We start from the raw sequence: 26,241 nt of genomic DNA, 5'->3' as shown, positions 1-26,241 counted from the left end.
GCTATAAAGGAGTTTTACTTTTTTCTGTGCTATAAATCTTAATAAACTGCAGTTCATTTTATGAGATCATCGTGTATTCTGCTGCAGGTGCAGGACTTTAATTTGATCAGAAATTCATCTTATATATTTAATAGTCTGAAAAGTCATGCGGAGGGATTTATAGATGCTTACGATTAAAACATGTAACATCTGTGTTTTTACATAGGGGTAGGGAGCAGTCAGTCAGCAGTGCTTGGTATCTGAGCTGGGTAGATCCACTGATCTCTCCTGAAATCGATTATAGGTCTGTGCAGTTACAGTATAGATCTACCTGTCACTTGCCACAAACCCTGACTTGTACACCTAAAATGTTAAGGCATATGAAATGCTTGTTTGGTTCTTAACCAGTGTTAATGTACACTATATGGACAAAAGTATTGGGACACCTGACCATCACCCCAAAAGGGACTTTTATGACATTGCATTTTTAAATCCATAGACATTAATATGTAGCTGGTCCCCCCTTTGTAGCTATAACAGCTTCCACTCTTCTGGCAAGGCTTCCCACAAGATTGTGGAGTGTTTCTGTTGGATTCATCCAACCATGTCTTCATGGACCTTTGCTATGTGTACATGCTTCGTTTAGAAACTGATCTGATAAAACTTTATCTTTTTAAATGCTCAGTTTCTGGAGCTTTAGGGATTAAGTACTGGAACTCCAGTCCAGTAGGCTACTCATTGCACCAGACAGGCAAAGGGTGGAACATAAGAAGCATAACATATGTATAAAACAAATATGCTGTCATATTTTTCTTGGCTTTTATCCAGTCAAAAGACCAAGAAGGAAACAGACCAGTGTTTCTAGGTCAATACTTAGGACATGTATTGAGCCCCTTCAGTGTATGGATAGCTACATAATGGCAACAATTTACTGATTTGCTCGAGAAGTTGACACTTGGGAGTTAAGAAACTTAAACTTTGATCAGAAAGAGATAAATCCAACTGCAGTACTTGCCATAACGTGCCCGGTAACGTATTATCATCCACACACCCACCAGATGTAGGGGCAACAGATCTGCAAATCGAAATTAAGCATTGTTTAAATGCCATGAACCCCCAAGTACATAAATACAGAACTGCTTTATCACCCACTGCTTCGTCAGATGGGTCATTTAGCACCATGATGAGCTTCAGAAACATAGGTCAGACGTATAATATTAACAAAGCACCAAACTTCCTACAATTAATTAAAAAACATGTTAAATGCATTACAGAGGGGATGTTTAAGGCACCGATATGTGTGTATATATATATATATATAATATATATATGTGTGAATCTGGTTTGGTATATTATCGAGCAAATAAAAGCAAATGCCAATTCTGCACAAAAATAAGCCAGTGATAATGAACACATTGAGTATTCCTGCTAAAAATAAAATTGCAAAGGATCCCCTTGGTTTGCATGTTACACTGCTTTATTTCGATACCACTAAGTTGTTCATCTACTTCCCCATAAGTCCTATGCAGTTTCATAGACTTATCAATAGCCCCTATTCCATGTAACTAGCCCAGGATCATCTAATAAACAAACTGCGGGTGTTTGTATATGAATAATGCTTTCATCCGGATTTGCCCATTCTTTACTGGACTGCCATGACTTTTAAGTATCATTCACTGCTGGCCTTGTACCAAGATGGTAAGACTTCTGAATTATTCTAGATTGGATGGAGTATTTCAATTATTTATTACCCTGAATATCATTAATTGTGAAGATACTACAAATGAATCAACACAGTTATTTAAATACTACAGTGGATTGATGATTTTCTGTACAAACATTTTCTTTAAAGGAGAAGATGAAACAACGAATAGATACATGCGTATGGACACTGATCTAATTTTTTAAATATTTGTTTGTGAGATTTTTTTTCCTTTTTCACATACTAATAGATCGATTAGATATTAATATATGGGGGTTGTTCCTCACTAACTTCCTCATTATTTATTTATTCTTTATACTTGAACCAAAAATTAATATAATTAAACTATACATACTGATGACCACTGACAGGTAAAGTGAATAACTGATAATCTTGTTATCATGGCACCTGTCAGCGGGTGGGATATATAAGGCAGCAATTGAACATTTGGTTCTCAAAATTGATGTGTTAGAAGCAGGGAAAATGGGCAAGCATAGGGATCTGAGCGACCTTGACAAGGGCCAAATTGGGATAGCTGAATGACTCAGAGCATCTCCATAACTGCAGCTCTTGTGGGGTGTTCCGGGTCTGCAGCGGTCAGTACGGGTCATGGGCGGACAAGGCTTTTTGATGCAGGTGGGGGGCCAAGGCTGGCCCCTGTGGTCAAATCCCACAGAGAAGGTACTGTAGCTTAAATTGCTGAAAAAGTTAATGTTGGTTCTGATAGAAAGTTGTCAGAATACACAGCGCAACGCAGTTTGTTGGGTATGGTGCTGTGTAGCCGCAGACCAGTCAGGGTGCCCATGCTGACCCCTGTCCACTGCTGAAAGTGCCTACAATGGGCACGTGAGCACAAGAACTGGACCACAGAGCAATGGAAGAAGGTGCCCGGGTCTGGTGAATCACATTTTCTTTTACCTCTCTCCTTGCTAGGAGTTTATCACAGTGTTCTACAGCCCTAGAAATTACAATAAGGTTTGGATGAAACAGCAAGAGAAAAACAGAAACGTGCTTATAAAGTGGTTGTTCATACAATAATAGCGCTATCTAGAATATACAGTATATAGGTATAGACATGTGGCGGCACTAGGACCCGGGGCAGAGTGTGTGCGCGGGGAGGCGGTGTATGGGCTCCAGTAACGGGAGCGCACAGAGCTGCAGACAGCATTACGAGGCAGGGATACGATCCGCTATATCCCATCATATAACACGGAGCGCATATCCACGCAGACCGAGCCTCAATGCAAAGCCCGGCATGCAGTGTGCGCTGACTTCACATTAACGGAGCAGAGCTGTCATCAGGACTCCCCAATACCTGGACTCCCAACACTGCCAGCCAGCGGGTTTAAAGGGACAGGCACCGGTACTGCACCCACAGCTGTAGGATGGGCTGATAAGGACACCGTGTTGGTCAGGATGCCCGGCTTGATGGCATCCCGCTGTTACCTCCGGGCTGCGCTCCTCTTCCTCTCCTTGGTACCCTGCACGCTGGGCTGCCCCGTTCTCATTCACAGCTGCAAGTGTGTAGCGGAGCGCCCCAAGCTCGGGGTCGGATCTGCCGGCGCCCCGAGGAAGAAGGTGGTTTGCACTAATGAGGATCTGCTGGAGGTACCGGACCCTGCCCTGCTGCCCAACAGGACTGTGACCCTGTAAGTGACCGGTACCGGTGCTGGGGGACTCTGGTCGGGGGGGGGGGGTTGTTGGTCCAGTGCAGTGACAGTTCTCAAGCAGTTAATTTTATGAATGGTTAATAGTGATCAGTGCCAGCTGCTGATAATATACATGATATCAATAAAACAAGAACATATAGCCTGCCACTGACACCTATACATAAAGCACACACATGGGCAATATACATCTACACAAGTAATACCGACATGTATACATTCCATACATCACTGCTTATTTCCATGCAGACATAACAATGTTTGGATATGACTATATATGGTGCATTTTCCTTTATGATATATATATATATATATATATACACACACACACACAGACACAATGTACACAAACTGTATATCATGTTTATTTTATATGCGTGTGATCAACATGTTATTGTCAAGAATTAATTTTCTACCACAGTGTTTTAAGATCCTAATATGTGTGCCAATACTGTATCAGTATATATATATATAAGTATATATATATATAATCATTTGAAACATATATTGGTATCTGTATATTTAGGGGATAGTTTATGGACAGGCATGACATACATGGCAATTTCATGTGTTGGAGAGCCAGATGCAGACTGATGTGTTCCTTTAAGGTTTCCATCATTATGACTTGGCGGTGCTGTTGATGTGCAGAATGTTGTTGGTGGATCTTCATAGTGTCTTCACCTGGGTAACTATGTTGGAAGAAATGCTGGTTTGATTAAACTCAGTGCACCGGACCAAAGTTTCTGGTTCTGCGATAGGTGTAACTTATGGGTTCTTAAGTAACTGAAATTTCAATATTTGCTAGAAGAAGGGATGACACTATGGTTATAAAGCTACTCGGCTGGTGGGAATATTCTGCTTGGAAAAAACATTGCAGCAGGCTATGTACATAAAAATGTCAAGTGATGACATCATTTATTAATGTATGAGAAGGTCTTACCAAACATTTAAAAAATACTAAAACACCTGCAAGGATAGAGCGGTTGTATATTGGTTTAGACACCCTCATGTTTGTTGTCATTCCAGTAACCTGGTTTAGTGGTGTTTGTATTGGTTTGTAGTAAGGTGGAGGAGAGGTACCAACAGCTGAAAATACTCGCTCAGTGCAGAGTCCTTGGACGTACATCTGTGGGACAGCAGATGGCAGATGCTTTCCAACCATCACCAATGGAGTGATAGATCAAGTATGTTTACTCAAAGGCGGATAACATCAACCGCAGACATGAGTGATCCGTGGTATTGTGTGTCCTCAGTAAGGAAACATTTTTGATGCAACCAGCAATCTAGTTGTCGACAATTTACAATACTAACAGTCTTTCCATCTGTTGTGGAGCCACAACTTTCATGGTTCTTGGCTAAGATGGGGTTTACAGGACATTGAAGGGACTGCTATTCCACGACAAATGGCTTGAACCATTATTTGGATAGAAAAGGCGTATAAAAACAGTCCAGAATCCCATATTTTTCAGAAGATAAGACACAGTACGCTTTTGTAGAAAGTAAATTCACCTGGTGTGTAGGGGACTATGGAATATAAGTAGACATTTGTGGAATATAAGGACATTTTAAGGACACCATTTTTATTGTAGTATTATCTCAATCAAATATTTAGACGAAAATCTGCTCATGGGAACTGCAAGGAGCAAGTCACGCCAGGTCAATGTATAGAGTAACCATGATATAATGCGTAGTAATGGGATGGGCTGTATATTTAAGTACAGGTGTTCTGCATTCACTGTTTACATGTTGCCTTATATAAACCATCTAATTGCCGATGAGTAAAAAAAGGTTTACCAGTATTTTCATTGGCAACATGATTTTATTACAGATTCTCATTATTCTTTTCATTATCTCTGTAATTATTTTTCTGATGCTCTATCCAGTGTATCATATACCATATCATTCAGTAATTAAGGAGAACCTCAACTCAAACCAATCTTCCTTTACCCTAAGACCTATCAGTGGTATTTCAGCTTTTTTATCTTGTCTAGTTATTTGGCAGCTGCTTTCAAAACATTATCGACTTTAATCAAGAGAAAAGGGTAGATGTATCTGTTCGGTCAATGGCTGTTGGCTAGCAATAGACATAATTGGTCGATTTGGACGGCGGTAGTGTCCATATCTTGGCTATTCATTGGTTGTATAAGGGGAGAACGGAGCAGAAAGCAGCTGGAAATACTCTGTCAGTGCTGTGGCCTTGTCCATATGGACATCCATGAGACATGGAAGATGGGAAGATATACTGAAGTTGATTACTCAAAGGAAAATACCATAGAAAAAAAGAATCTGTATTTCAAAACTTACAGATCAGCCATCAGTCGCATGCAGTTCTGGCAGACCAGTTGTCAAGTTGGTAAAAGGACACTCCAACCATCTTATGCCCTTTAATGCATATGGCAGCTGCATGGTCCCTTTACATTTTTGTGGAGTCCTCTTTGCAAATGCATGGGGGATTCTGTAGAAAAACTGAAAATGCAACTGAAACATGGTTCCCAACTAATAAATATTAGTTGTGGCTTTCTTTATTGAGATTGGGTAAGAGTTCCTCAGCAAGGCATTAAGATTTATCTGTGTCATGGTTGGTTCTAGTTTACTTGGTGAACGTTTGGTTAGAATATGTATTTTGTTGGTTATGTTGGCCCTAAATAAAAAAAAAAGAAACCAATATTTTCTTTTGTCTATAGTTTTGGTGTCCAGTTTATGCATACCTGGGTCTCTGGGTCACTATGGGGAAACTCAGGGTCCCAGGAGCGGCATTGCGGCATGCCTCACTCCCTGCCCACCTCCCAGTTGTACAGCGCTACGGAATTTGATGGCGCTATATAAAACAATAAATAATAATAATTATAAACATAAGTGTGTGTCCCATAATATCAGCGGGGACACCAACCAACTTCAGCGGGGATGCCCAACGACGTCGGTGGGACCTCCAACCTGGAGCCGGTAGCCGGAGCCAGAAAGTTGGCAGGTATGTGATTAAACAATACAAATTGTAAGCAAGAGATCCCATAGGTCGCTATAATGTTGTTATATACATAATGTCCAGTGGGCCGCTGACTGAAATCAATCCATACTCCAGCGGCAGATAAGGTGCTGCTACTGTCTAGATAGTCCTTAAATATATGTATTGTAAGAAGCTCTTCATAAATTGTTGGAGCTATATAAATAAAGGATAAAAATAATAAAAATAAAAATAATGATGATAATAATAATAAAGAGCCAGGGCCGTCTCGTAAACCCCAGTCCTGCCCTGGCTGAATAGGCCAGTAAACTTTGAAGAAACCAGTTATTTATACTATATGTACTTAGAATTTCAATAAAGCAGCTTGTACTTTAGAAGTTTTAGGCCTGTTTCCCAAAAGTCACTCATTGCTGCGAAAGAACAATTTTCACGTTAGTACATAATATACTTGGATTCCAGAATCCAACCTTGACACTTTTCCAGTTTCAGGACCATTATTTGGATGCTGATATGGCCTGCTATATAATGGTTATGGATTTTAATCAATTGCTTCAGGGTTCCTAAAAGCATCTTGGAATCGTAACCCTGACGTGCCCGTAGGGCATCACATCGCATTGTTTATTGCATTCTATGCCCTTCTGATGCCTATTTAGAAATCAAACGATAACACTGGTTATTCCCACACTGCCAGACACCACTTTAACTTTTGTAATTCTAAAACCAGTTTCTATTAAGTGTGGCTTAAGGTCACGTTCACCTTTTAGAAGATTAAATCTCACTATTTTAATATGTTGAGAAATTTTGGCTTCAAAGCATTAAATAATTGAGAGATTAAGGTGATGGAAGTAAGTGTTTTTTTATAAGAAAACATTAAGAAAGTAATTTAAAAGTCATGTTTTTTTATGAAGCGATTTAAATAGCAATGTCCATTCAATATACTTTGTGTGTGTATATATATATATATATATATATATCCCCATACCCCACCTGTACAAGGGGGCAATAATAGGAAGGCAAAATAGAGTCTTTGACATGATGATATAAATTGAAATCAGATTTAAAATGGCTCATCGTAACTACTACTTTCATGTGTAATATCATTATATTTAATTAGCTAAAATACTATAAATAATAATAATAATTAAATATTTAGTGATAAATAGTCCATGTTAATATGTTAATATATATGATGTGTGTGTATATACTGTATGTATGTGTGTGCATAGATGGATATGTATGTATTATTGAACAATATAGGGGCAGATTTACAATACAATGGTGTATGTTTACATAGGGGGGGGGGTGTCAAATGTATTTCAATGATTATGAAATTCTGTCTTCCCAAGGATGTGAATGGCTATTGAAATACAAATATTATGATAAAGAACGAGGTATTTTAGTTTATACACTTTCTGGGTGTACATTGTTATTTACAGTGAGATTCTGTGTTCTTCCTATGTTTCGCAGCCTATTCCGTATAGAACCAGTGCCAGCAATAATACCACCGAAGGACTGTTATCGCACATCGCAACAAGACTCGGGCTCAAGCTGATTAACTCTGCGGGTGCCAGCAGGCTGCTCGGTTGCATAGCAGAATTTTCTTTGGGAATGTAAAATGGTTTTTTTTTTGTCTATCTTCTAATTGCTTGTAAGGTGTTCCCTTTGTTAAATATCTCCCAAGATAAGCAATTAGAAATGGCTCCCTTTGCTACTTTCATGCTGAGAATGTTGCTAATGCAATTATGATAAGAATGCAGTTGTGCACATTGAAAAATAATTAGAGCAGATGGTAAAGTTAGTTAAACCATGCAAACTTTTCTGTTGTAATTTCCGTTTCAATGCCGTTTACTTAACTGATGAGCTCATTTTTCACGCTGTCAGGAAATTTGTTGTTCTTTGGTTCCTGCGTTGACTGTAGGTCCCGGAGGAGTTTGTCCAAGTTGTAACCCAAAACAGGGTATGATCCACATTCCAGGCAGACCTCCTGTCTGGGCAACAAGGCACCAGGTTAATTACTGTGCACTTTACCTTTTGGCAGTAGCCAAAACCATGGATATTTAGAATAGCTGTCACAACGAGTTCACGCCAGCAGGAGTTGTTTACCCTGGCCAACTTCACCCCAGGGTTCAGCCGTGAGATCAGATTGGCCAACGACTTGGATGATCCCAGAGTGTGGAACCTCTAGTAATGGCTACAACCCTAGGGACTATGTGGTTGAGTGGCAAGGCAACTGCAGAGGAGGCCCGATATAATCTGACTCTCCACAGATTTGAGATGCCCCGGGTAGATAGACAGAGCTAGTATGCCGGTTTCGGTACACAGGTTTAGTCGATGTCAGTGTCGGTACACAGAGTCGGTAGACAATGCCAGTGTCGGTACACAGAGCAAGTAGTCAGACGATGCCAGGAAATGCCAGATTCAGTATAGAAGCAGGATACAAAACACTAAGGCAAAGAGAAGTCAAACCGGCCATGAGTCCTACACAGCAGAGGATAACAAGAACAAAATGCCAAAACCTCCAGAGCAAACCGGGGATCAAACTAGGGTGTCTGGAAGCTGGGGCTCGCGTCATTTAAACTATGGTGCTGAGCCTGTACTGCCCCCCACTGCGCCCCTTACTGCTCGTCTTGGGAGCATCTTCTGGCCTTCTCACGTCCCAACGTCGAGTATGCGAGCAGTTAGAGGAGACCATGCCCTAGCACGGCTGCAGCGAGCAGCTCTCATACTGTAGATGTGACAGTAGCCACCCAAAATATATTGCCCGCTTTATCATCACATCCACCTGTAACCTCAATGAGAATATTTTTACGTAAAGAATGAATAAATTGTACTGTGTACGTAAATGGGAACCCCCAATATCTCATCCCTGGTGGGCTTCACCCTAGTTTGTACAGTTAACACAGGGAACTTCAATCATGTTTATGTTACAAAGTGTTACTTCTTTCTTGTTTAATAGAATTCTATTTATGTTTGGAAAATACTATAAAAATTAAAGTTGCGAAAAGACAAATCTCATCCTCTCAGGATATAAGAATGTGGATGACTAGGGGAGTTTTCCTACAAGCAATGTTGTCCAAGTCTGTGTGTGTATCTTCCTGCTTAGTTGCATCACGTAAATTAAGTAAATGGATGGGCTAACCTTTTGCTTCCTAACGGAACATAGACACTCACTTTACAAAAGATGCAAAACATTATATGTGAAATCTGGACTTCACTATTCCAGTTTTCTAACAAAACCACAATCCAAGGTGATCATTGGTTCTTTAGCATGAACTGCCTCTACATTCCTCCCATCCCCCAATTATATTAGTAAAATCTGGTAAATCACAGGACCTATACGTTTTGTGACCCTAAACAGAAAAACCTAGCGGTAGCGTGAATATCAGCGTACAGATGGATAACGGTATCTTAATAAAACTATATGATTTCCGTGTTAAATATCAGAACAACCTTTTGTAAGAGATGATAGCCAAGTCCACATCGCGTTGTTTCTCTGAATGCAGAGATCTGCGGATAGGTGCAGTAAGGGTTTGTGTGACACGTCCAGGCTCACAAATACTCAAAGTGTTTCCAGATGTTGAAGAACAGAGTTCTCCAATGTGCCTTGTGTGAGCGAGTGAAATTCTATACCATGGGGGAAGAGCGGCTCATTATAGAAGTATAAACTTTGGATCGGCGTTCCCCCATACTGAAGACATGTACAAAGTCGCATTTCTAATCCCAATGTCAAAAATGGATTTGCTGATGGGCTCCAGTGTTTAACTTTCTGTGTGCCAAACTGCAATCCTTTGCAGCCATTCTGCCGCTTGAAGAATTGTCCGATTTGTACTTTAGAAGTTTGTGTGCACCAGTCACATTGAGGTAATATCTGGTGTACAAAACAGGAATTTTAAGCTAATGGATTTTAAGTGATTTTTAAACATAATAAAAATAAAAAAATAATGGTAAAAATGGATATAGCCGTTTTAGCCCGGGACACAAGCTTTCTGGACCTCAGAGGTCTCTTTTTCACATGCTAAAAATGCAGTGAAAGATCAAGCAAGCATTGTTTTGTACTGCCTCCCTATAATATTGTTGATTTGGTTTTACACATTGTTAAATTCTTCCAGTTCTTGCAATAATATTATCCTAAGGATCTAATCACTAAAACTGGGCCAAAACGAGGGTCCTGGTGAGATCAGTTTAAAACTAAGCAAATGAAGTTGCAAAGCTTAACATTCTTCAGAGCGTTAGGCCTTCATAGTAAGGTCAGCGAGCTGAAGCCTTCACACTCCTATCAACTACTACCTTAGCAAATGAGCCACAAAGGGGTCTATCCACTAAGAGGGGAGTTTGCAGGAGAGCTGTGGCTTCAACTCCCCCACCTCACTATTCATTATGAAGGACCAACACTGGCAGGTTTCTCCAGCAAAAAGGGCCGAGCTGGCCCTGCACAATGTATAGTTCAAATATCGGAGGCAGTGCGCAAAAGTCACTTATTCTCTAAGCCTGAAATGATAAACAGGCAGATTTTTGGTCTTCATGTTTCTAAGAAATATCCATAGCCAATTTAGTTTTTCTAGGGGATTTACAGAACAGAGATGAGCGCGCCCTGCATCTTAATTAGTACTAACAGATATTTGATGGTTTTCGGGTCAAAGGTTAGGGGTAAGAGGGTGAAAATAAAGTGGGGCCTGCAGCTGTCCCACTGGAGGCCGAAGAATGTCAGAGATCCTGAGATGGACATACATTATGTCAAAGATGAAAGGCACAGTGACAGAATGAGACAATCCCCTAATCAAATGGAGATGGTGGAGACAGCCCTTAAACAATCTGTACTATAATGCTCTGTTACCTTTATTCTATATCAGACTCAGATATGGTGATCCACAGCGACCTGATCCTTTTCGGAATCAGGTTTGTCCACTTCAAAGGCAGCATTCAAGTGATCTGAAATCAACCAGCTGGAACTGAACGCACAGCTACGAGAAATATGAATCAGAAAGAGTAGTAAATGCAGGGAACAGCATCACGGCGGAGCTCTGTGTCAGTTTTTAGAGATAAAAAGAATGAAAAAGGAGGTTGCACTTTATAGAAGTGGGATGGTCCTTAATTACCAGTGACATCATATTTGAGGTTTCTGTATTCGTATCTTTTTTTTCCTAAGAAGTCATCCCTAAACATTCCCATTATGCATTACTTAGTGAATATAGCTGTCGGCGCATGTAAAGTACGTAGCGGTGCGCTGGATGTCATTGGGGCTTGCGATGTTATGTTAATATGCGCCTAGAATTCTTCAGGAACATTTATAAAGTAATGCTGGAGCCGTGCTTGTGAATACGACTATGGTTGGAGCAATGGTTTCTATGGCGATTGAGCGTAATTTTGCACAATTTGGCCGTATGATTTTGTCTGCGATTTTTGATCTCCTAGTGATTGTGTACCTGCAGCTATATACATGGGCGGATTAAGAACATACGGACCCCTGGGCAATGCAGTTTTAGGGGTCCCCCATCTTATTACTGTGTACCATTATCCTCAGTTTCTGGCCTCTCTTCCGATTGCTTCCATTTGTTTTTTGGTCTTGTCTTCATCTAGTTGCATGTCCATGTGGCAGTGAATGGGTCTATTAAATATCTGCATGGGGGAGACATCCACAGGCTCTGTGAAATGATCTCTGTAAAAACAACAGGCGCTTAGACGCTCCCGGAAAGGTACAGAACGGAAAATGTCTCTAAAAGAGAGCTGTTTATTTTCATTTCTCTGTGCCTGGGCCGAGTTTGCTATTCCAGGCTGTAACAGGAGCTCCAGCTTCCTACAGCCTCAAAAAAGCACTAAAGCATTTTGGTAAAAAACAGAGGTTAGTTTAAAAAAAAAAAAAATAAAATCTGAATTTTTCATTAAAAAAAATGTTTGAGGCTGTAAAGGAAACTTAAATGTAAAGTTGTAGAAAGAAACAAAACACGTCCTTTGTGTCGGTTTTTAAATATACATCTCCAAATTATAGAAATATAGATGTTAGAGGCCAGGAGGCGTGGCTTGATTTTAGCCCCACCCATTCTTGTCTATACCCACCACTCATGTTGATACATATTTTGCTTGCTGTTGTGTAGGCAGGCAGGCAGTCTGCCTGCATTTAATTACATTTCCGCAATGGCTTTCCTTACTTTAGGTTATTACAAAATGTTTTGCCAAATAACACCCGGGTAATAATTTCCAACGTTTTGAAAAAATGAGATTTTTACAAAATATGTTTATTTGCTTAATTTTTATTTGGCATTTATAATCATAATGGACTTACAGTGAGGTCCATTTTTGTTCCAGAGAAGTAGGTAAAGGTTGTTCAAGTAGTGGAAGAACGTAGCGAGGCATAAGTAGGCCAATTTTTTTGGGTTCACGATTCAAAGCTACTATACGACAGCAGATACACTGACCTTGTACATCTTCCACACAAACTCATTTACACATTATCCAAACGCGCATTTACTAGGCTTCATATCTCAGCTGGTCTCAGTCTTGTTGAGGATTGGGAGTCCTGAGGTGTTTAGCCTAAAAACGTCCCCCTATAACAAGGCCTCTTCCTGCTGGTCAGAGTGGACGGAGTTCCCTTAATCAGGCGGCTCCTAAAATGTCTTTTGCTGCATGAGCTGCTTCTTGTCATAATGTAACTAATTGTGGTGCCGCACAGCGAAAGCTGTATACACTGGTAACAAGCGCTCAGCGAAAGGTCAATAGGCAGGCACTTAATTGGTCAAAGAAGCAGGGCTTCTTGGATTAACGGCACTTTTAGGTGGTACATTTTGCTTTCAAGTTTAGGGAAGGACTTAAAATGCTCGGGTATGGTGGCATAAGGTGGAACACCGCTCTACATACGTTTCTGCTAAAATGTATAAAGAATATGCCACTTAGTGCCAGTAGGCTCCAGTTGGTATGGCAGGGCTGTAGAGTCTATACAGCAGGAAAGGGTTAATGTTCTTAACAAGGTAAGTATTCTGAAGTTTTCTAATTTAGAATGCTATTAGAGGAACATATAGAATCTCTAAGTCCAAAAAAAGCTTTCCTGTTATTTTCAAAATAAATTTTTGCTCTATTTTTTGAGAAATATTTCTTTTCTGTATGAAATTCTGAATTAGTTTATATTTCTGTCCCTCACCTCCAGTTGCAGCTCCTATAATGGTAAGGAGAGCTGTTTAACCCAGAGGAGGTCAAGATTATTTGGTGTGTGAGGGGCAACACACAGAGAGAATAATGCCTGGGGTTACTCGCATCACCCTAACATAGGGTTTGAAACAGGGAGATTAATTTAGAATGACATTTGTATCTGCCCCTAAAGGAGGGAGTCTTTCTCAATCCAAATAATATTAACGAAAACTCAGTAGGATTAAAAGCTTTGCAGCTTGTGCTTGGCTGATATTAATGCTTTCCACACAGCAAGGAAGCCTCCGGTAAAAGGAGAGACGTCATTAAACGTGTTCAAGGGCCCTTTAATGTCATGCCACCATAGCCATGCACTTTAAATGGACATTTTAATACATATGATACTGTAGCTGAGTGGTTCCTTTACATTTTTGTGTGGTCCCCATGGAGAGATTCTGCAGCTCTGTGGCTTGCAGGAGATGCGTTTGGCCAAACACAAATCTCCTGGTCCGTTCCCCCGTTTAGTCTACTTGCTGTCGGTCAGCTACAGGATTGGTTCTGCAAGAGGTCCAGCGGGATCTGATGAGACTCCCCATGGGCATGTGCAGATGGGTATGGAGTAGACCACTGACCGAGAAAAAAATTGGGATGGAATTCTCTCCAAAAGTAGAAATGGCAGAAATCACAAAAAAGTGGGAAATGCCCCTCCCCGTCCAACAGAAACTTGTGTTATTTTATTTAAGTAAATAGAGCAGTCGCATCCATCATTTAATTGAAATGAAAAATTTCTGCACTACTTCTATTGGTGTCTGAAATACCAAGAGAGAGTTAACGAAAAAGGACAATTGTCACAAAGTATATTTGCGAATACTCATGCGGGAAGAATATTCCTTACCTTAAACATTAACCTTCTTACGACACATCACAACAAATTATTTAAAACAAAACAAAAAAACAAGATCTAAGATGAAAGAGACCCCGCTCGATAGCTTATATGTGAACACGCATAATACCGGAGTAAAGAACGGTCCAACAAGTAAGTCCGTAAGTTTCTATAGTGAGAAATAAACAGCCTTGTTGGATATTGTTACCACATTTTTAGTGACATTAATGATTTAATATTTTATGCTTTCTTTTATTACAGTGTAACCACAAATAATATTCATCAAAGGGATGAAGTAGGTTTTAGTAGTTTTTTTTATTGAATTATGAAGAAGTGGTGGAGTCAAGAAAGGCTACAGATGTTTTAAATTGAAATAAGCCCACATTGTAAAGTAATATGGAATTCCCTTTAAGGACAGGTGACCGTATACATTCCTCTGGATGCCCTTTCAACTCCACCTCAATTTGTCTCACTCTCTCTCTGTCCCTGGACCCTTTGATTTCTTCTTCACCCACTGCCCTTTCGTGTTTCTTTCTCCCTCTTCTCCTTCATTTTCTTCTTCATTTTTTCCATCCCTCATCTCACGGATGACATACAGACATCTCCTCAACAGAAGAGAATGATAATTTATCAGCTGCCATAATGACCTTTATCCTCAGCTTACTGATCTCTAGTGGCCAAGGTTGGTCCAGACCCTGGTAATGTGTTGAGCAGATGGATATTACTCTGAGCTGGTTGGGAAGGAGGTTAAAGAGGGAGGAAGTCTACAGGAAGAGGCTGATGTGAGAGAAGACCTGAAGAAGGGATGTAGCTGCCAGAAGCACTGGAAGGTATATACAAGAGAACACATAGACAGTCATGTGAGGGTCAGCATATATGACTGTCCATCCGTGTACAGGATCCACCTTGAAATATGTTTATTCTTTTCAGTAATCGCTTCCTTCCATAGCGCTGTCAGTGTGTTTATAACTGTATCCATAGTTTCAGAGGCGCTGTTTCATGCAGGGAAAATATTAACTGCATTCTCTACTATATTGCACTTTTCTTTTATCATTTCCTCTGAAAGTGTAAAAAAAAAACAAACTCAGAAGCCTTTAAGAAGTTTTTTTTCAGTTTATATGGCAACAACCTATCAGTGCCTGCTTTTGAGTCACATGACATTTTAATTATTCTCATGTCGAGTGAGTGGGACAAAATTTTATTTGATTAAAGAATTATTTCTGCAAAGGATTTGGCCATTCAACGGTACTAGAAATGATGTTTTACACGTTGCATTTAGTTACAAATGTGTTCATAGTAATGCATATGATGAGTTTTACCTTATATCGGATCGCTTTTGGTTGCATCCAAATGAATAGAGGGATTATGACCAACATAAAATGAGGGATTGCTCGGTGAAATAACCTTGTATATTTGGCATGGAGGGTTAGTGTTGCCTTGTGCTCCTAATTACAGCTGGTCCTTATGAATTTGTGTAGACTTACATGTATGCCAAATGTGAGTGCATCTTCTAATGGCTTTTTGTGCAAAGGAGTGCGTAGGCAGGGTGAGTGTGTGTGTGAGTATGGAAGGAAAGCGTTTCTCACAGGGGACGGGATTCACCCCAGGCTTTGGGAAACAAAGGCAGGGGAGGAAGCGGAAAAAGCAAAATAGAAGCAGCAAACGAAAGAATGAAGGGATGGAAGTTATAGTGAAACTGAGACTATAAGGAATGAGAATTGAGCATCTAACACCCAGAGTAAGCATGTGAAGCACATGGGTCCAGGGCCGGCCCGACAATGGAGCAGAGTGGGACAACCGCTCTAGGCGGCACTTTTGAAAGGCACTTTGCCGCCCCAAGCCCTTTTTTTTTTTTTTAAAGCGAAAGAGAGAGAAAGGGGCGCCGAGTGGTTTTCGCTTACCAAGCTGTCAGTACCCGCTCGGCGCTCCCTCTCTCTCTACTCTGCGACGAGTCTCCCTGTTCAGTCTCGGTGCCGGCTTGTAATGCTGAGTGCCGGAAGATTACCAAATTTCCGGCGCTCTGCATTACAAGCCTGCACCGAGACCGAACAGGGAGACTCGCCACAGGACTGCTGAAAGGTAAGTACAAGGGGGGAGGGAGAGGAAGGGTAGATAATGGGGGGGGTGGCAGGGATAGAGGGAGAGGAAGGGTAGATAATGGGGGGGGCGGCAGAGGGGGGGAGAGGAAGGGTAGATAGGGGGGGGCGGCATTTTAAAATTCGCCCCAGGCGGCATTTTGCCTTGGGCCGGCCCTGCATGGGTCCATACAGTTCTCTTGATGGATTATATTTCCTTGACTGGAACACAGTTGCCCAAATCTGATTTAATCCTATATAACTGATTATCATTAGATGGACTTGATATTACATGACCACTGTGCACATTTGGCCAGCCTAACAACAGTTGAGAAGTTGTTTTTTTAATAAATCATTGAATATGTCAGTAACACTGTATGGCCTCAAGAATTCATATAAACCAAAAAGTGCTGCTATAGAAGCTGATTGTGGAGGGAAATTTTTTTTTCAAAAATACATCTCTCTAGGAATGATTGTGCATAAAAACCGGTGCAAGCATCTATCGATAAGTATTAGCCTGAGTACATATGTGAAGACTGATGTGGTTTGGTGGATGCATGAGGTTATTACTAATCCTTGTATTCACTTGTGAAGGTCATTACTGACACCGTAGAGTTTGCTTTGCTGCTCGTCCTGTCTATACTCTGTGTGTGGTCACAGTTGCTGATCATGGCTGTTTGTGGACATAGCTTCTCCTGACCGTAAGCAGGGCTGGTTCCCCACACTCTCTGCGGGGATCACGGCTGCACTCATGCGGGGCACTCCACAATCTTTACTCACAATAGGCCACCACTGTAGTAGGTCATTACTGACTCTACACAAGGTCACTTCTTTGTTCCTTCAAACTCATAGGCACTGCTGCTTCTTCTGGACAGGTCATACGCCACAATTAGTGACTGAACAAGCAGTGGGGGCTGACTACAGGCTTTTATATTTAAGATTAAGTAATTTTCGAACATCTCTCTGCATTGTCTATATCTCTAAACATCACCAAAATGATATTAGGGATGCCATTATTCAAAATATTAAAATGTCTTTCTTTCATGTGCCATTTACAATTATTCAAGTATTTCGAGTTTTCCTGTATCTGTCTCCACCAATTTTCCCATGCTCTCTCGGTGTATTAAACTTCCAAGTTCGGAAGTTGAAACCTGCTTCCTGTACTCCATCTGCATTGTTTTACAAGTATTTGCAACTATGCAGTTGCTCTGTAAAAATATCGTCAAAAGTTATTTAAGGTTAAGGCATGTATTAAAGGGAGAGTTTACTTTCCCTGACAGTCCCACAAACGAAAAAAGTGCATTGACCCGAGGTAGAAGCTGCAGCTCTACATCGTCCCTCCTCCATGGTCCAACAATTCTTGCTACTGATTGGCTGTTTGAAGCAGCCAATCAGTAAAAAGATTGAGATCTTACTGAAATCAACAGTTCTTTCTGCTCTATCTGAACAGACCCTTACCTACAACTTGAGCTGCTCAGCCAAATGGAAAATAGTTTTGAGACAGAAACTCCCATTCATTTGCAAAAAGGACACTACGAAAATGTAATTTAGGGACCACAAAGCTGACATATGCTGCCTGGAGTGTACCTTTAAGAACATGTAACACGAAACCACGATGACAGCTGCCGTACACATCACAGCAGGAAAATCAGTTTTTTTATTAATTGTTAAATGAGAATAAAAAAAAAACAATATGAGCAATATGTTCTCTTAGCTCTCCTTTAATGAAAGCTCCTTACTGGTCATGTGTTGCAGTTTGCGCAATAGACACCATTTTTTAAACATTATTATATGATATTATTTTCCCATGTTCTAAGTTATCAGGACAGATGTGCTAATTATTGCACTGGAGAGAGGTGATAAAGGTAATGATTTTGTTTCTAATATTATTTCCTATATTTTTTAGCCACCCTGTGGCTACTTTGATGCAATAGTTGTATACAAATACATTTAAGATCTGTATGGAGCATGCAGAGGAGATATCGCATCCAGCGGCACAAAATATTTGAATTGCCACGGACTGAACGTGGGTTTGGATTGCCGTATCAGTACAGAGATAAAAAAATTTTGTTACGTCACTGGAAAAAGTCAGTTGTTTTTTTTCTTCATTTTTTTGATGGACCAACCATAGCATAGAATGTTTGTGAGAGGTTCAACGTGATAAGCGTATATCTCTCTTCAACCTCCGTTTATTACGTTATTATGTGATAACTCAGCACTCAGTACAGCGGCACAGCATTCTATATGAGGGTATTGTCTCGCTGACTCTGCATATTCTATGTAAGGTAAAAGCTGAGTTTGTACTCCATGTTCAAGGTCACTGCTATGCTGACTGCGCACTCAGTACAAGGTCACCACAGCTCTCAGCTCTCCTGGAGTGACTCGGAATCTGACTCGCATTCCACAGCAGATCCACATGCGTGTTTGAAACAGGTCCAGAGGCTTTTTTACATTTTTTATAAAGCACTTATACTGATCACTTTTCACCTTTCTTAACCAAAGCAAATAAACTAAATTAAAGGGACAGTTTAATGTCCCTATCACCCCTTATTAATGAAGAAAGCACATTAAAGTACTCTGTAGGGGAAAAAAAACACTTCCCTGACCGAGAAGTTGAAGCCCAGCTGCTGCAGTTGCCCTCCTCTGTGGTTCGAAATTGCTTGAGACTGATTGGTAGCTTGAAGCAGCCAATCAGCGTCAGGAAAGAGTTTCCAACGGATGCGCACACAGTTCATTTCTCACGTGAACAACCTGGTGGAGAGTATGCCTACATGTGCATTACTGCGCAGGAAGCGCGTTCAGCCAAACACCTCTGCTGCAATGTAAAAGACGGGGGAGAGCGAGGAAAGAGAGTCAATGCATAGAGGTTATTGCTCCTGTTACTAATAGAGTTCTGGATGTGCATCAAGGAGTGCTATGTGTTACGTTGCCATAAACGTCTGTGTGGAAATGGTGTGGGACGGGTGGCAGGAATACCTGGGAACTGTCAGGATTTGACTGTGGGTTTTACGGCAATCAAAGGACGGATGGACAGATTCTCAGGATCATTTATTCCGGAGCTGATTCCATTAAACAATAACATTATATTTTCTGTTGTGTAGATAGCTTTGAAAGGCACAGAGATGTATGTTACCCCCTCTTTTATAATAATGGGCATGTTTAAAGTAATAGCTCATGTCTAACATTATTTTTCAGAGGGGGTTTTAGCCCCAGAGAAAATGGCCCCAGACAAAAGACACAAGGGTCACTTGTACCAAGGTGGGGCAAACCAGAAACAACTTGACTAACTAGGAGGTTTGAAAAATATCTAGGATTATGTATAAGAAGTGATTATGGTACAATGTTTGAAAAGTGGTTTTATCACCGTAGCAACAGAATGCTCCTGCTGGTTAAACCAGTGCAGTGGTTGCTATGGTGAGAAGACCACATATCAAAATTGTCTCCAGAAACATTTTTTTTATATATAAAATCCCTACAGAATGTTTCTGTCTCTTCTATAAGTAGTAGGACCCTGAATGTATTCCAGAACAGACTTTTACAGTAATTGTTCTACAACCACTGAGCAGCAACCAAAGAAATCTTCTCTTTGTGGAGCAAAATACCCCCCCAACCCAAAAATTTTAACCCCGCAAGTCCCACAGTCTCCCAGTATTTCGGTAACATGAAAAACATTGCCACAGTGCATTTGGTAAGAGGGGTCTGTCATGAAACATATGGACCCTTTAACAAATCTACACTGTTGTATCAGTAAGCCAAAACCTCGAGGGAGATGTAGGGGGAAAAAAATCCTAACTAAATAAATACAAAAGCTTCTTAACAGGAAACAGGCTGGAAAGAGTCAGAGAGACAGGACTAAAAGGGTCTCTTTCACACAGGCCTCCTGGCTTCCCATTAGGGCCGATTTGAATAAACATTGGTTTGTTTAGGAGATGGAGTTCTCCTGCAACTCATTTTGCTGGTAAGAAGGGTGGCTTGTCTTCTTTGTGTGTACTGGCGGAGCGATGGAGCAGTCACCCTTGCTCACTTCACCGTTCATTGGAAAGATGAAGGGATCTTGTGTGCGAATGTTTTATCCAGGCTTTTTTTGAGAGTAATCGCAAACCGTCATGCGCAACTCTTTCCAAACTCAATTTCCTCTCAGCTTTGGCTGTCTATATCCATAATTCATACCACTCCGCTATCATCCAGACTTTGCATCACACGCCAACTCCAAATACCCGTCGGCTTATCCATGTGGTCCGTAGGCAGAATTCTCTGGCAACGTTTGTATATTAAAATATAATAAATAAACACATTCTCTAAAACAGAAGAAAATGGCAATATATGCTCATTTCACAGTGTAAGCATATATGTAATCTATTTTATCGCCAGCGGTTAATATATTTTTGAGTGGCTTCTTGAAATGGGTTGTATGCTCCCAAGAGCGGGGCCCTGTTATCCTTCAGTACCCATATGTTTTAATGTGCGTTTATGTTATTATCAATTTTAAATTGTTCTTATTAAATATCTTCATAGTGCTACATAATCTTCTGTCCCTATAAAAATAAGCGCAATGGAATTGTCAGCCAGCTGCACATTGACTCTGAGCTTGCATATAGCTTGACATGTCTAGCAACACGTGTGGCCACTGGTTCCATAGTTGAGTCCTATGGTCCTAAATTAGGATCTGTATTGCCATTGTGGGACAGCTAATCCTGGATCATCCTTAACAGTGCTTTAAAATTTTACGGGCATAATGAAGAGTTCATAGAATATTCCCTTAAAGGTACATATGGTAAGGCAATTCAAGAATGTTTTGAGCCATACCAAAATCTAGTTGAAATACTCTTAAAGGTCCACTCTGAAGAATGATCAGTGCAGCAAATAGAAGGATGCTTTGGTAGGACACGCGGCAGGAATCTAGGTGCTGATTGTGACTCTCAGTCTTAATCAGTATTAACATTTAGGAAACGTAGCCCAGAAGTCTATCCCTGCCAAGCCCTGGCCTAAACTGAATGCTTTAATTGGAGGACACCCAGATCTGTCACTAGACTAAGAGTTGGCATTCATTTCCTGGCTGTGTTTTCTATGTAAATACTCTTTTTTTGAATATCACAATTGTTAGATTATATTGCTGGAGTGCTATGTATTTAGTTACAGTAGAATTGGTGGTGGTTGGGCAAATAAAAAAAAGGGCACTGTTGACATCTGTTGAGCTCTTTGTGGATTAAGACTCAAATTAGTATCATGCTATTGTAACTTTTTCATGGGCAACATGTTTAAATTATATAATTTATTTTAATTTGACACCTTCAATTAGAAACAATGTTGTAATAAGGGCAACGTTACATAGTTACATAGTTACATAGGCTGAAAAAAGACATGCGTCCATCAAGTTCAGCCTTTCCTATATCTGTTAATTTGTTGCTGTTGATCCAAAAGAAGGCAAACCCCCCCCCCCCCCCCGGTTTCGCTTTTTCCAATTTTGCACTGACCAGGGTAATGTTGTTCATTACCCTCTTGCTTTCTCTTGAACGTGGTCCATATTCACAGAAGGCTCACACCCATCATTTTACTCCAGTCATAACAGTTTCCTTTCCTTTCATTTTCTGAATCATGCCAGAAGTTTTTTCACTTTATCAGAGCTGTTCCCACAGGCCTGGAATGTAAATTTCATTTCTCAAATGAGTCTGGTTTTATTCACGTCTGAGTAATCTTTCATTAGCGCAACCTAGGTCGGTCTTATAATTAAGGTCAAGTGCTGGTCTATTCTCAGATATAGGGAGTCATATCTTCACGCCATTGTGCTTCTGGACAAGCTTACTCTGTGATACAACAATCGTTATGGGAAGTTTTTTATATTCTGAAACTGTTTAGATGTTCATCTCTACCCAAACACATCCAACCTCTTGTTTTGGTTGTAGGCACTGATGAATGGTTTGTTTGGTAGAAAACCATAAATAGAGAGTGTTAAAGCAGGTCAGAAGATGTCCAGAGTTTACATTTCCGAGTAAATATGACATGGAACAGACCCATTATCATTCAAGAAATGGCTCATACATGTGTCAGTAGCCTATTCTATATTACTATGGTATACAACTGAAGAACCTGTAAACTTTCTTCACTGTTCAATAAATTAATAAGAAAACCATATCAACCCTTCATCTTAAAAAGTATACATGTCATTTGGGCAAGGAAACGCTCTAAGTGCTCTGGGGCCACCAGCAACAACCAATTCCCAGAACTTCCATACATCTGCTTGTTGAGACAGTTCCCGGTAAAGCGACAAATAAAATGTCACTTGTTCAATCGCTTTTCTCCTTAGTGAGTGGGAAATTTTATTATTTGGGAAAAGTCAGGCACTAAAAATACAGACAATTCCAGAACCTCTACCCTTTGTGTCCGGTCTGCAACTGCCCCTTCTCACACAATAGATGGGGGACCCCAGTAGTATCCCCTGGCCTGGCTTCTAATAATGGAAAGTAGTAGGTTGCACTGGTGCCAGTAAATTATTCAGCCATTACAGTAAATATAATGGGAGGTCAAGTATGCCCAAACAACTGGTTAGGCGTATTTATGTCTGGAAAATGTGACTACTTTGTATGCGTCTCTAAGGACACCAGACTTTAACAGGAACACCGCTTTAAAACTTAAACTCTTTATCTTATATTAAAAATGTTTGCTCCAGGGATCCTTTAAAATCATTGCTGTTATGTCTATGCTAAGATCCACCCATCCATGTAATGCATGCCATTCTAAATGTATCATATGGCAGAAATCGCAGGTATATGTGGAAATTAAGTAGAATATTCATGTGCTGTTGTAGGACTGGCATACTGGGCAAATGCCCGGTGGGCTGCTAGCTGACAACACCACACACACACGATCTACCACTGCAGCGACAGAACGGGTGCTCCAGCGAGCGGCTAGCGGCTGTATATGCCCGGCCACTTCTACGTCAGCATAAAAAGCCGCACGTATCCAGCCATTGGTCGCAGTTACATCATCAGGCAACCACTGGCCCTAAAGGGCCAGAGCCGCCTCGTGATCGCTAGTCCAGCCCTGGCTGCTGTCCAAGCTGTGATCAGTGACTCGTTATGGTGATAAGGGCTCCATAAACATGAACCCGATCAATAGGAAACAATTCCAAATGTATACATCGACCAAGATCTATAGGAGGTTTGCTGAAGTGGCAAGATCGCTGTGCCTGCATTCTGATAAATTCACTGATGTATATGAACATATTGAAACTGCGTTTGGCGGTATTTGTACTTAAAACAAGGCAATTTTTTTTTATTTGAATTAAAATAAAAACTAGGTAAACACAGCTGTTTCACAAATATTATCACTATGAACATTTATGCTGGAGTTAACATTTTCGGTCCTAGAGAGGCTAACAATGCATCTGGCACTGAACGTGTTAAAGATGAACAGGAAGCGCCCTGCACCAGGAGTAACTTAAAGCAGAGAAAACCATACAGATTTTGTTATCTTAAATCTGTCACCCCAGGTTAGGAACAACACATATTAATACATTTACAGGAGCATGCGGGCGATGTAGAATGTGTCCTCTGGCCACCTGTACATGCGCAGAAGAGATTATCCGGGCCAGTGGTTTTTAGACTATGTTTGTATTAAGCAAAGGTGGAAATCTCATCTGAAGGGTCAACTCTCAAACACAGAGATGGTCCAGCTGCTTGCTTAAGACAGGAAACTGTGGCATCCTCTTTCAAATTGGAGAGCTCACCACCCCCTCAGTCTCTCCATCTGCCTCCACTTCCCCCCTTCGCTTACAGACGTATTCTTCCAAGTGCTTCCTTACATAGTATACACAGTATACAGGCAGGGGTGAAAAAAAGTAAGAATAGTTTAATTTTATCTTTTAACAAAATGCAAAGCGAGTGAACAGAAGAAACATCTAAATTAAATCAATATTTGGTGTCATCTGTTCTTCTGGGTACCCTTGAGATTTCTACCTTTTGCTTAACACAGACCCACATAATGTCTTCCGCGCATGTACAGGTCCAGACAGGTAGTTGTCAGGTCCTCTCCTTGCCCTCGGAGCATCGGGGGACTTCCACTCACCTCTACAGGTGAGTATCCCTGATTGTGACAGTTCAGGGGATTTAAATGTCCAGCGCCTGTACCTGACCCGGGTTTCATAGGACACCCAGACTGGATCCTGTAGACACCTTGCAGACTCTAGTATGGGCTTTCCACTGGGTGGGGGGATAGATCCCTGGCCCACTGCTCTCCGATTACTCCACTCCAGGAACCCATATTCAGGATTTGTACAGCAAATCTATGAAACATCTCCCTGGGGCTCACAGTGTCACACCTATTAAACTTAAACCCGGATAAGCGGACACAACGTGCCATTGGAACACAGGAGTGACAAAGGGCTTCTGTGAAGATATTCTAACCTTTGATCAGTATTGTATATGAGTGAATGTGACAACTGGTAGCAGCCAGTTATATTCAGCATGTGAAATATTTCTCAAGGCCTACCACAAACATGTTCGATGACTTCTAAGCTACTGGATGCTTTTATTCTTTTTGTTTTTCAAGGGTGCATATGTTGCCCAGCCCCGGTACTGCACAAGCCATACGCCAGGCTCCCATAATGAGCAACACTCAAGTCTAGCCTGTTCTTATATGCAATGCAATGTTTTACTTTAGTGAGAGGGTGGCAGATAAGTGGAGCCGTCTCCTAGCAGAGATGGTAAGGTGATGGAATTTAAAGATGCGTGGGATAGGCATATGGCCATCCTGAATGTAAGACAAGACCAAGGACTAATTAAGGTTTGAGTCTTTACGGTAGGAAAGATGGGCAATTTTCAGGCTCAACTATGTGCTTTTCAGTTCTAACCACCCCACAGTCTCTCCAGGATTTCCACTGATGTTTGCACATTGCAGGGCTCTGTGGGTCCCTGGGCTGTATTAACCAGCCTTATAATTAAGGTTCGACATTCCTGCATCACTTTTATTCCATCTTAAGTCATCGCCCCTCCTAACACAGAACAGCTGGAAACATATAAACCGGCCTTTAACCACTTCATGGCCAGAAGTGGAGCTGTGCCTATAACGTCCCTATTAGATATGCACCTAATGTAATGCAGATGTGATTTCCTTGCCAAGGCATCGGTGTACAATGTAATCAATGACTTCACTGTAATACTTTACAGGTCTCTCTGTTTTAATGTAACAGCACAAAGTCTTCCATATCCCTAAACGATGTTGACTTAAAATATAAGTGGACCCTCTGTATTTTATTATAGTTGATGTTCTCTTTTTCAATTCTTAAACTGGATTGTCCTAATGATGTATGGATACCAGGGCTTTATTTTATTTGTTTTTTATGCAGCCTTGTGATAAATGTTACATGGTAAGATAAATGCATACCCCCAAAAACAGAAAGAAAGAGAAAGACACCATGCTTTGGTACCAAAATACATATGGCATCAGCACACATTCCATTATTGCCACACTTATTTGATGTTAAATAACACTTGGCATACCATAATTCCAGGTCGCTTTATTCTGTTATTTCTGACTTATTTATAAACCATTAAAGACAACTTAATTCAAAATGTCACCTGGGCAAACGTATAGCACCATTATGACCAACTTCAGCCAGAAGAGCCATGTACACCACGTGGCTGACACAGGTGTGTAAGGCCTTTTTCCCCCACTGCAACTACCAGCGTCCCAATGCCTGATTGGTACCAAGACTTATGCCCAGGGAATGTCTTGTAGCTAAACCCCTAGACTTGTGCACCACGAGTAACCATACCACCCAACGGTTAACTCATGCACTATACCAGGGATGCTCAAACTGCGGCCCTCCAGCTGCTGCAGGACTACATCTCCCATAATGC

At 40.9% G+C, this 26,241-nt stretch overlaps 1 protein-coding gene across 1 annotated transcript in view; it reads left to right on the top strand.

Moving 5' to 3' along the window:
* The first annotated feature begins 3,178 nt into the window (after positions 1 to 3,178).
* LOC149300129 (adhesion G protein-coupled receptor A2-like) overlaps positions 3,179 to 26,241 on the top strand; it is an 88,236-nt gene continuing 65,173 nt past the window's right edge. The window contains exon 1 of the mRNA XM_089485640.1: positions 3,179 to 3,330. The gene's annotated coding sequence lies outside the window, so the exon portion shown is untranslated. The remainder of the gene's footprint in view (positions 3,331 to 26,241) is intronic.

This window comes from Sceloporus occidentalis, unplaced genomic scaffold, assembly GCF_023333645.1.
Source record: "Sceloporus occidentalis isolate IW3139 unplaced genomic scaffold, rSceOcc1.0.p SCAF_26, whole genome shotgun sequence".
Taxonomy (NCBI): domain Eukaryota; kingdom Metazoa; phylum Chordata; class Lepidosauria; order Squamata; family Phrynosomatidae; genus Sceloporus; species Sceloporus occidentalis.
Note: the sequence above shows the minus strand (reverse complement) of the source record. Positions and strands in the feature narration are given on the sequence as shown.